Consider the following 12,949-nt stretch of genomic DNA (forward strand, 5'->3'; position numbering starts at 1 on the left):
GACTGCCACACTCCAATCCATCTTTTTGTAACAAATACATTGCAGTATAAATTCTAAGTGTGATAAAATGGGTAGATAATATAATTCACTTCACACATAGCTTTTCTGTAATACTCTGAATAATATATAAATTAGCAAAGAAGAAAGTTATTTATATACTATCTATATCATCATGTATGACATTAGATATAATGGTGGCCTGCCCAAGTTATACATAGAATCATAGTGCATCCACTAGGAATAAAAACAGATTGAAAAATGTATCATGGTTACTGGCTTACACATCACAATATTTCAATTTTCAAAAATGCTTAAACTATAATTGTGTTCTGGTTATATGCCTGAAATTGCAATGAATATTAAAGCCACAATCAACCAACCAACCAACAAATCAAAAAAGAATTAAACCTATTATGTAAAATGTAGTCAGGTTCTGGGCTTAGATGACAAGCGGGTTCTCACCAACACTAATGTCCACTAAAACATCTCTAAGTTCTATGAGATGCAGGACATTTTTTTAATTGAAGGGAATGCCCTGTCCATTGTAACATATACTATTCTAGCTCCTTATTTCACTCTCTCAGTTAGAATAACAAAAGAATTCTGTGTCCTTCACTTTTGTAGGGTCGGTAGCATGTAGCACTACCTGTGGTCTACCATCTTTAAGCTACCTCAACATTGTCCTGGAGATGGGGCCAGGCCAGGCTTTCATTTGAATCCAGACATATGCCTAAATGAGTCAGTCAGATCCATTTAAAGCAGCTGGTTTGCAATTGGTGTTTTCCTCCAATGTCTGCAATGCAGAAAAGTCTGACTACAGAATTCTCCTCCCAGGAATTCACTCCACTAATTGTGTCTGTACATAGTATATAGAGTTGCATGATGAGAACTTTGATTTAAACTTTCTATTGTTGTTTTTCTCTATAAAAATCACGTTTTACTGTTTTTTTTGTCTTAAATGATACATTTACTCAATAAAAAATAATAAAGGGCTTAAAAATGACATCGCCAACTTGAGTTGTGAATTCAGCAACCCAATTGAGCATTCTAGTGTATTATTGCCATGACATTGAACTTGCCATCTTGGCGTCATATTATCTGTGAACCACTTCAGAAGTAAAAATGTTAAATATTCATTCTGTGTCAGCATGTTCTAACTTTCATGCCCTTTCCTAGACTCATCCATTTCGTTGAAATCTTTTGGGGCAGAAATGAATTAGCCAAAGGCTTGTCCTCTCAAAACGTGCAGGGAATTCTTTAAAGTCAGACCTTGGGGCTGCCCGCAAGAACTCAGCAGCACCATTGCTTCATATTATGCGAAGTGTCAGGTCAAATATTCCACACGCCATCCTAAGTTGCTCCTTTTTAGTATTTAAGGGACAAGAGAAAAATATTCTGGAAACCATCTTCCTATTTTACTCCTGTTTCTCCTTTTTTCCTTTTCTCCTCTTTCATTCCTCCCCATCTCCATAGGCTCCATAGTAATCAAAGGGACTGGGGAAAAGAAAGAGCACTTCCTCTTGGAGGATGCAGAGGAGGGTGGAATTCAGAGGACTGAGGCCATAATTGTAACAAAATATGACAGAAAATCTCAGAATCAAAGATTTTCTAAAATGATATTTTCTCCATATGCTCTTTTATATCTTTCACACTAAGAAATTTTTGCCTCAATCTTTTCTACATGAGGTCTTATTTGGAAAATCATAAATATCTTCTAAATTGGTTTAAGCACTGGATTTTTATACTTGAGCTGGTTTTCTGATACCTGAGAACAATATACAATACAGAGAGAAAGTTACCATTATTTTATTTGATTCCCACACAGACATATAAGTTGTTCACTTTTAATACTAAGTACTCAGCTTTGAGAAATGTATTCCAAAGAATGATCAATCATATGTCTTCTCAAGTTTTATGAGCAAACTATGGTCCTTGAGTTGAAAAGTTCACATTTAGCAGGCAATAGTCTGTAGTATGTAGCAGCAATAACTACAGATGAAATCAGTTTCTTATCCCATGCAGGCTGCTGTAAGATAATACTTAAGATCTGGTAATTTATAAATGATAGGATTTATTCCTTATAGTTGTGGGCTGGGAAGTACGTCCAAAATCAGGGCATAGAGAAAGGGGCAAATGCTGTAGCCTCACAAGGTAGAAGGGGCAAGGCAATGTTTCTCCATTTCTTCTGCAAAGGCAGAGCCATCATGACTGAACATCATGAACTCCTCAGAAGTTCCTACTTTATAATAACATGACCTTTGGGGTTAGTTCTTAAGATATGGATTTTGAGAGACATTAGCATTGACACCAGAACAATAATTTTCCCACCCTGAAGAGTGATACCTTTGGGCCATAAACTGATACTCCTTTTCAAACATTTAACCATCTTTTATACACAGAGCCCATATTGTTGCCAAAGAGCCATCAGCTTGGTTATTCATACATTGCAGCCTCTTCTTTGGCCTTAATAAGTCAATGCCATCACAGGTCTAAGATTCACAATTTACTTATTGCTCTTTCTTAAAATAAGCACAATAATTAAAATTGTCCATGTAATTTGATCTACGAAGAAATCAATTAACAGTTAAAAATTTTCCAGTATTCTTTTCCAATGATTCCCAAGTTATTATATTATTTGATACTCCCAATGACTATAGGAGTAGTAGGCCAGATTAGTGTTAGTTCTGCCTCCTAGAAAAGAGAAGTCTAGCCACGATAAGCAAGAGCCTGAGCCATCAGCACAGAGCAGAGGGTAAAAGAATCTCACATACCTCTGTATAAATCTATCATTCTTTAAACAAAAAGGTAGAAAACCATTTGATATATTTAGTTCTTCAATAAGACCTGAGCTGTACTTGTTTTTTTAAATGGCTAATATACTAGGCAAAGCAATGAACCCACAGACCAATCATATACCTGGAATGAATCTTTTTTTGTACTGCCAGCCAGCTCCCAACTAATGACATGAAGATGTGGGATATCTGTATAACGTATGAAAATGAATTGCTGTGAATGGTATAATAAAGAGCTGAATGGCCAATAGCTAGGCAGGAATAGATTAGGCAGGACTTCTGGGGACAGAGAGAATTCTGGAAACATAAAGGCAGAGTCGCCAGCCAGACATGGAGAGGAAACAGGAGGTGCAAGATGGAAGAGAGGTAATGCCACACGGCAGAACACAGATTGAAAAATACGGGTTAATTTAAGTTATAAGAGCTAGTTGAGACAAGCCAAAGTTACAGGCCAAGTTTTCATAATTAATAATGTCTCTGTGTCATTATTTGGGAGCTGATTGGCAGGAGAGAGAAAGACAGAAAAGCTAAGAAAGTTCTGGACAAGGAGTGTGAAATGGTTTCTAGTCCTGCAATCTCTCAGGCAAGCCAAGGCTCAGCATACAGAAGCATGGCTATTGACGGGTTGGAGCCAGCCACCATTGCCATGTGTTAAGCTGAGCCAAGTGGCAGCTGACATGGCAGGTTAAGATTTGACTCATGTGGTCAGAGAACACGGATGCTATAGGCACTTTGTAAAGCCAGGTCCAGGCGGAGAAGACCTCTAAGAAGATGCAATATATTTTAAAATGTGCTTAGATGCCAAAGAAAATGGGTATAAATAGTCATAGAAAAAATAGTTTAAAAATAATAAAGACTTTAAAGAAAGAGTAAAGATATATATGGTGTCTGGATCCTGTATGGTGTTTTGTTGACTTTGAAATTTTTGAATGCTTAAAGACATTGGATTATGGAAAGGACTGAAGAGCTAAACCAGCCTGTATACTTTAGAAATGTCTTGGCTTCAAATGGAAATCAGGAAATGTGTTGTGTTGGGGGAGAGGTTATGCATTTGTTTCCACAGGAAACAAAAAGTTATGGTTCTCTTCAAAGTTGATAAAGATCAAATTTGATTGGGGGAAACCTTCTGAAAATCTTGGTTACATAAATGAAGAAAAAGCCAAGATGGAAGAGAAGTAATGCCATGTGGTGGAACATAGATTAGCAAATATGGGTTAATTTAAGTTATAAGAGCTAGTTGAGACAAGCCTAAGCTAAAGGCTGGGATTTCATTATTTTTAAGCCTCTGTGTCATTATTTGGGAGCTGGCTGGCAAGACAGAGAAAGACTCACTACACAGAGACTTCTTATTAATTACGAAAGCATGGCTTTCCCTAACTAGCTCTTACAACTTAAAATAGCCCATTTATATTAATCTATGTTCTATCAGGTGGCTTTATCTCTCTTCCATCTTGTACCTCCTGTTTCCTCTCTGTGTCTGGCTAGCTTCCCCTGTGTGATTATATTTCTCTTCCTCTTCCTTTCTTTCACCAGAAATCCCGCCTATGCCGCCTGCCTAGCTATTGACTATTCAGCTTTTTATTATACCAATCACAGCAGTATCTTCACACAGTGTACAAATATATCACAAATTTTCCCCCTTTTTGTCTAAATAAAAAGGAAAAGTTTTAACTCTAACATAGTAAAACTATACAATAAGAACAATTATCAGGTAAGAATTACATTCACAATGTCCAGTCCATTTGTATTTGGCAAATTTGGAGAAAGTACTGTATTGTCTCTCCTAACTTAGTGAGTCCAAAGTTTTATACCTAAACTACTTTCTATTATAACTTATATTGTCATCCTAAAAATATCTTTTTAGTTCTTAAAATGTTTTTAAGTTTTTATGATTTTCAAACTTATAAACTTTACATTTCTTATGTAAGTTTCCTTTCTGAATTTGGTAACAGGACAACTGTAAGTATAACTATTTCATCTTCAACCCCATCAGAGATCTGAGAATTATATAATATTACAGGATTAAACAGAAGTACAGAGCAAGCAACTTCCAAAACTAAGAAATGACAGAGACATCTGGCTGCCTGGCTAGTTACCCAAGGTTCATCTGAAATGTTGGGGCATCCATCTTCAGCCTACAGGCCTAGAATATCTGACAGACCTTTCTGTGAAGGAGGAAATTTTGAAGGACTGTCCAGCCTTGTCTGGGCAAAGTTTGGCAGTTGTCTTCTTTTGTGTCCTACTTGTCCAATTTAGACAGCATTCTGTCAGCAGTCTATGCAAGGATAGCTTCTTGCCCATTGGATATCTTTGCCACAGTAAAAGCAAACTCCATATGGAGGTTCTTTGATGCCCATCATCCTTTTTTGAAGTAAATTGGTACTGCCAAGAATAGATGTGTCTCATTGTTATGAAAAGCCTTAGATTATTAAAACATCTTAAATGGCATATTCTGTAGGTCTTTGAATTGTTTGAAGACCATTTTATCTAAAATTGCCTGTTTGACCTTGAAAACATACCTAACATGACTATAGGTTTGATTGCTATAGCTGACTAACTACTAACCTGTCTTTCTTTATTATCTTAAATAGCTTTCAAGAACTATAACTTCCCATTACATTTTTAAATGAGCTGCATAGGTACAATACCTTAAACAAGAGTAGAAATATATATGCAATGTAACAAAAATAACCTAAAATTTGCATCAATATATAAAAATCCATGCCAATATTAAATATTTGAGACTAGTGGTTGCTCAAAAGTAGACTCAACAATCCACCCTTTATCCCATCATTTTTATCCCTTTTTTTTTTTCAGAAAGAGATCCTTGAATCTAATCTCCTTTGTTTAGCTTTTTTCCTGACCATGAGCAATAACAACTTGTAACCAAATCCCCTAAATAATGACAAACATCTATAACCCACTGAATGGCCAAAAACCACCCACCTCACCTTTTGGGAATGTGGGTGTAGTGTTCTTTAGACTGCTTCCTGTTGTCTGAGGGTGACAGCATCTTTAGAGGACCCTGAGAAAATTGAGATAATGGCCAAGTCCTGGGAGAACTAGCTGTGTGATTTTTTTTTTGTTTAGTTTCTATGTGATTGGAAAGTGTAAAGCTTATCTGAAGTCTTGGCTTGGCTGCAGTAGTCTGTGAGGCTGGAGCATCTCAGCTAGCAGCTTTGAAGTTGTTCTGGATACAGAATTTTGAAGAAACTTAACAGAGGCATTCTGAGAGGCTGGATCATCTGGGCTACTTGTCTTTATTGGTGTCTGGTCCTTTTTCTTTTTCTTTTCTTTTTGAAAACACATATTTTTTTTCTTTTTGGTTTCTTGAGACAATGTTTCTCTATGTAATAGCCCTGATTGTCCTGGAACTCACTCTGTAGACCAGGCTGGCCTCAAAATCACAGAGATTTGTCTACCTCTGCCTCCTTAGTGCTGGGATTAAAGGCATGCATGACCACCATTATAGTTAACATATATATATCCATATTAACACAGTATGTGATGGGTGATGTCATTCTGTATGCTGTGAATGTGTTGCTCTGATTGATTGATAAGTAAAATTCTGATTGGTCAGTAGCCATGCAGAAAGTATAGGTGGGGTAAGCAGACAAGGAGAATTCTGGGAAGAGGAAGGCTGAGTCAGGAGATACCAGCCTACCATCCAGGGAGCAGCATGCAATGGCACACAGGTGAAACCACAGAACACGTGGAGACATATAAATTAACATAAAAGGGCTGAGTTTAAGTGTAAGAGCTAGTCAGTAGTTAACTTGAGCTAATGGATGAGCAGTTTTAATTAATATAAGCCTCTGTGTGTTTACTTGGATCTGAGCGGCTGCGGACCAGGCAGGACACAGGAAAACTTTCAACTATAAATGGCACCCAACGTGGGGCAAGAGTTTCCACCTAAAATCTGCGATAGCTTAAGAAGAGATTATAAATGTAGCTAAGTGCACATTCCTAGTTCATGTTGCTAATGGCTGGCCTAGGTGCAATAATATGTCTCCTGGCTGTGGTGAGTTCGTGGCATGTGGGCTCGAGCTACAGCATGGTAGATTCCTATTGAGTTACAAAGAGGTTTCTGAAAGCTGTGCAATGGTGCATGGTCGATATAACTTTTGCTATTAAAAAAAAAGTTTCTGGGCTATATGCTGCTGGATGGAAGCATAGACCCTCTGCTTCCTAGAGTCAGCTGTGAGCTTGGTTCTCAGAGCTGGCTGTTTCTGTCATAACTCATTTTTTAGAAGTTGCTTGTTTGCACTTCCTGTTTTACTAGGTAATATTTCCTTCTTGGGTCTCTGAGAGAGTTAAAGATTAGATAGTTGTAATAACAATTTTCCTTGTTAAGAAATTCAGAAAAGAAACACACTAAGAGGTGTTAAGTATGTAAATTTGAAAGACATCATAAGATAATTTTGTGTTGGTAATATAAGTTAAGATAGAAAATAAATTAGGTACATTTTGGACTCACCAAAATAGGATAGATAATGGAATCTTTTCTCTGAATTTGTCAGTGCAAATGGACTAGATATTGATGATGTGTTTATTGCTTGTATATATTATATATAGTTATTGTACTTATTGTATGTAGTTTTTCTTATATTAGTTACAAGTTTTTTAAATTTTTTTATTTTTATTAGACAAAAAAGGGAAAACATGGTGATATTTTATTTGTGCATTAATAAATAAAGCTTGCCTGGAGATCTGGGGGAAAGGCCAGCCATTTTAAGTAAATTAAGAAGTCAGACAGCACATGCCTTTAATCCCTTAGCAGGCAGGATCTCTGTGTGTTCACGGCCACACTAGGGAACAGAGCCAATCATGGTGACACAGGCCTTTAATCCCAGTACCATCCATAGAGACCTGGAGTTCTGGACAGACAGACAGAAAGTGACAGAACTGTGTAGGAACAGGAAGTGAGGTAGCTGAGCTAAGATAGCCAATGAGAGGGCAGAACAGCAAGGCAATAAAGGCGTGGGTAGACAGGAAGTAACTCTCTTTGGAAGCTGCAGAGTTGGTGAGGTAAGGTTGGCTGGTGGTTTTCCCTATTTCCCTAATCTAAGGCTTTCACCCCTATATTTTGCTCTATGGTTTTTATTTAATAGGATCATTTTAGAAATTCATCTATATTTATAAATTTTAGACTCACAAATATAGGATAGATGATAAAATATTTTCTTTAATTTTGCCAAATAAAAATAGACTAGATATTATAACTGTAATTCTTGCTTGATAATAACTGTTTTGTTATATGTAATTTTACTATGTTGAAGTTAAAACCTTCCTTTTAAATAGAAAGAAAAGGGGAAGTGCTGGGTGATGTCACTCTGTATGCTGTGAATGTGTTGCTCTGATTGATAGATAAGTAAAATGCTGATTGGCCAGTAGCCAGGCAGGAAGTATAGGCGGGATAAGCAGACAAGGAGAATTCTGGGAAGAGGAAGGCTGAATCAAGAGATGCCAGCCCACCATCCAGGGAGCACCATGTAATGGCACACAGGTAAAGCCACAGAACATGTGGCGACATATAGATTAACATAAAAGGGCTGAGTTTAAGTACAAGAGCTAGTTAGTAGTGAGCCTGAGCTAATGGATGAGCAGTTTTAATTAATATAAGCCTCTGTGTGTTTGCTTGGGTCTGAGCGGCTGCGGACCGGGCAGGACACAGGAAAACTTCCAACTACAAGTCTGGGATGTGCAGTGTGCACAAGTCAGCTAAAGATTGATTTTTTTATTCTATGTTGGACAGGTAAAACACATCTGTTAACTTTATAGTTTGTTTGGATTGTGTAACCAAACCTCTATCGTGACACATGGAGGGATGGCATGTAATAATAAGTCAAGATTTATCATGTTTCATCCATTCTCAGAACTGTTCCCATAGTAGAGGGATCAGCATATAAATCATCTGTTCTGCAGTATTTCTCATTTTTTTCATGTCTGTAGCCAAGATTTTCAAGAGGTATTTTCCAATCAAATCTGATTTTTATTAATTTTGAAGAGAAACATAACTTTTGTTTCCTGTGGAAACAAAGGCATAATAACCTCTACCCCAGTGCAACATATTTTCTCATCTTCATTTTGATGTTAAGACAATCTTAAAAATATATAGGTTGGTTTAATCTAGCAGTTTCCATAATCCAATGTCTCCCAGCAACTATTGCTTTTTGTACATTAGCACTTAAAAAATTAAAAATCAACAACATACCATACAGGATCTAGACACCCTGTGTATTTCCCATTTTTATGTGGCGTCTATTTTTATTTTACTTTAGTGTTTCTTTAAAGACTTTATTTTTAAACTATTTATTTTGTTCTATGATTCTCTATGCCCATTTTTAAAAACTGTATCTGTTTAAAGGTTTTCTCAGTCTGGACTGCTTTACTGTGTACCTGCAACCTTCTCTGAATGCACCAGCTGGGAACAGCATTTGCTTGTCCCAGCTGTGTGAATTTGCTGAGCCTGTGCTGTTTCTGCTTATCACTGGCTGCTCAAGTACTGACTGTACAGCAGCTGTGCCTCTGTAAGCTTCAAGCACTGGCTTACTAGGAAGCTGTGTCCATTTTTGGTTTTTTGTTTGTTTGTTTGTTTGTTTTTAGAGAATTCTCAGGCCCTATTTGGAAATGCATGCCCAGAGGTTGGGCACTATATGTAGCTAGTCTTTTTCTGTCCTCCTAATCAGCTCCCAAATAATGACATGGAGACTTCTTATTATTTATGAGATTTCAGCCTATAGCTTAGGCTTGTTACTAACTAACTCTTATAACTTAAATTAACCCATTTATATTAATCTAAGTTCTGTCACATGGCATTACCTCTCTTCCATCTTGTACCTCCTGTTTCCTCTCTGGCTAGCCTGTGTCCTGTGCACCTAGATTCCTCTTCCTCTTCCTTTCGCTCCCTGGAAGTCCTGCCTATACCTCCTGCCTAGCTATTGGCTGCTTTTTAGTATGCTGATCACTGCAACATATCTTTACACAGTGTGCAAATATCCCCCAACACACACCCCATTGGCTTTTACCAATTTTCAATTTTGCTGGCAGCCTCATTTGAAGGAAAATCTTATGAACTACAGATAATGGGGGTTTCTTAAGGTATCAGCACCCCCAGGTCATAGTGCAAAGCATAGTCTCTTCAGAACAGGGGAGAAGTGATGGGGTTATAGCTGAGGCCAAGCCACTGTGGGTCACAGCTGAGCCCAAGCCACCACTGTATGCCAGTGATTCATTCATCTACAGCTTTCCACCTTACATTTGAGGATGTAAAGCCTTCAGCCATGCCATTGTGATCCCCTCCACATACTTCCTACCAATGCAGTGGAAGCATAGCATAAGTTGTTGGAGAAGTGAAGGCTACTATTATTTACTGAGAGCCCAAGTTCCAGGTGCCAGGTGGGGAGTTTAGATCTATTATTGCATTTACTCTCTTTTGCTCAATAGAGCAAATTTCCTTTTCTTTTCTAAGTTCCTACTGGAAGTTGTAAAAACAAAACAAAACAAAAAACATAAAGAATACAAGTGTGGTGGTTTGAAAGAGAACAGCCTCCCTAGGTTGCTTTGTTTGAATACTTGGTCCCCATTTCGTAGAACTCTTTGGGAAGGATTAGGAGGTGTGGCCTTGTTGGAGGAAGTGTGTCACTGGTGACTGGCTTTGAGGTTTCAAAAGCTCAAACCAGTCCCATGGTCTCTCTTTCTGTCTCATGGTTGTGTTTCAAGATGTGAGCTCTCAGCTACTGCTCGGTGCTCTGCCTGGCTGCCTGAAGTCACACTTCCTGCCACGACTGTCATGACTATGAAACTGTAGACTCAAATAAACTCTTTCTTTTTGGCAAAGTTGCCTTGCTCATGGTGTCTTATCATAGCAATAGAAAAGTAACCAAGACAGCCAGGAAGACAGTCTATTCAAGGAGAACTACAGATGACTAAGAAGTGCCTGTCTTTATTACTAGCTTTCTATTGTTTGCTGTTTTGACATTATTATACTGCTGCTAATCCCATTTTTAAAAATAACGAAATATTTAGACATTCTTGTCCCATTTTTAGAAATAAAGAAGATCTTTAGACATATGTTTTTAGCCTTTTTAATTATAGAGCTGGGGTGAACAAAAGCTGTATTCACCTGGTTCCTTGTTGCTATTTTTTACACTATCTGCTTGTTTATTCTGTTAGAGCATGCTTCTCACGTGACTTCAATGTAAGGATGCTGCATCTCCTCATTACTGACCCTCTGCTTAGTGACAAAAACAAAACAGAACAGAGCACATCAACAAAGGAAAAATTCCTTCTTGTCATTTCTTGGCTTTCCTTGCCACTGCTCAGCTGGCAAGTTAATGAAAGCAGGTGAGAAGACGAAAAGAAAAGAAGAAAAGCCCTAACAAACATGTGTTTAGCTGTATGGAAAGATCACGGAGAAGCTACAGTTATCGCCTTTGTATCGAATACAACAGAGTATCCCCGAGGTCAAAGAATCCTTCATCCTTCCTTCCAAATGCCTTCTTCCCTTCATTTCTTACCCTGGCGACTAGTTTCTCCACTTGAAGCCGGTTTCAGGAAGTTGACTTTCTGATGGTGGAATGACAGAGAGCCAGCCTCCTGTGTCATCGGCAGCTTGTGGTTCTGAGATGCATGCAGAAGTGATGTGGGTGGTTCTTCGGGCTGCTGCATCACTGGTGGAACGTGTCACAAGCAGGCATTTCAGACCTCACACTGCAGCTGCTAGAGCCTGGGCTGCAGGGCTGCAGGCCACCAAGCAAGGCAGAGACACCTCAATAAAAAAGGAGAGACAGGAGCAGCTGTTGAAATTCTAAAGCAACTCTCCAAATTAGAATGAAATCGTGTAGCCAGATCATTCCCCAGATATCTTTTATTGTCCAGCATTCTAGCTGTGGAATGAACATCACCCTGCACATAACAAATTTACGTGGGGGCCAAACTTGAACCCCAAACTCCAAACTTTAAAAGAGAGTGGTGTTTTGCTTTGCCGGTTCCGAAATAAGGGAACCACTGTCTATCACTTTGGGAGTGGGAGAGTCTGATGAACCAGGACAAGTTAAAAGGGAAACCTTGATGTGCAGCCTCTTTGGGATCAACGGCCATCTCAGAGAAAAGCCATTGCTCCTTTAATGGTCTGTGTCTAGTGTAACTAGGAGCATATTGACTGTCTAAAATTTAGATCTTTCTTTGAAGTAGAAATATGCCACTTTAACTGTGTTCTCATCTTCTACATCCCACTGAATGAATAACCCAAATTACACAGAACAGCAGCAAATTGGCTCATCATAGCCCTGTTATAATTTTAAAAGAATAAAGATCTGAAAAAGCAGAAAGCCTGAAGGAACTAGTGAAGCCTGTTAAGGGGTCTTTCCTCAGAAGGACACAGATTCTAATTCAACCTTGGGTTATAGTGATCAAGAGTCATTCATGCTTTGTGTTATATGTACATGTGTCCTCACCATAGTATCCCTAGCAGGGATACTGACAGCTTGCCTTTGCCAGCCCCACAGTCTCCTCTGGGAGTACAGGATGCACTCAGCCACATGTGGGATGTCAATCATTTTCTCCCATACAAATTGATCTTTGCAAAGTGAAGTCCAAGGCGTCAGAGGATGCCTGGCCTTTCCACTGTCAGCTGCCTGCCTCTCTTCTAGCTCCCCCGCTCAGAAGGAAAGGTACAGCAGCTGGTTGCCTGGCTGATGAGACAGGCCCAGACACTCCCTGGATTTGGGACAGACAGAACTTGAAAAACATATATGCATACCCACAAGAAGGGCACTTTGCAAACAACATAATTCTCTTGGTTTTAACAAAGCATTCCTTGGTGATGATAGAACACCAGTTCACAGTCAAAATTTGGCTCCATTATTGAGTGTTATCTGTGAACCCTAAATAAAGTCGATGATGCTTCTCCAGCTGTCAGACTCCAGGCCCCCATTCTGAACCACAGAAAAACTAGCTGAACAGTAATAGCGACTGGAATCTCTCCCTGATTAGATTAATGCTGATAGTTTCAGTCCACAGATCATTCCAGCCAGTCAATGAACAAACAACTCCTAGTCATAGATATTTTTTTTTGCTCATGTTTCATAGGATTCAGTGAAAAAATACACCATTAATCGAAGAGATTTGGGGTGATTTTGAGCACGAATAAGCAT

This window comes from Peromyscus maniculatus, chromosome 2 (assembly GCF_049852395.1).
Source record: "Peromyscus maniculatus bairdii isolate BWxNUB_F1_BW_parent chromosome 2, HU_Pman_BW_mat_3.1, whole genome shotgun sequence".
Lineage (NCBI taxonomy): Eukaryota > Metazoa > Chordata > Mammalia > Rodentia > Cricetidae > Peromyscus > Peromyscus maniculatus.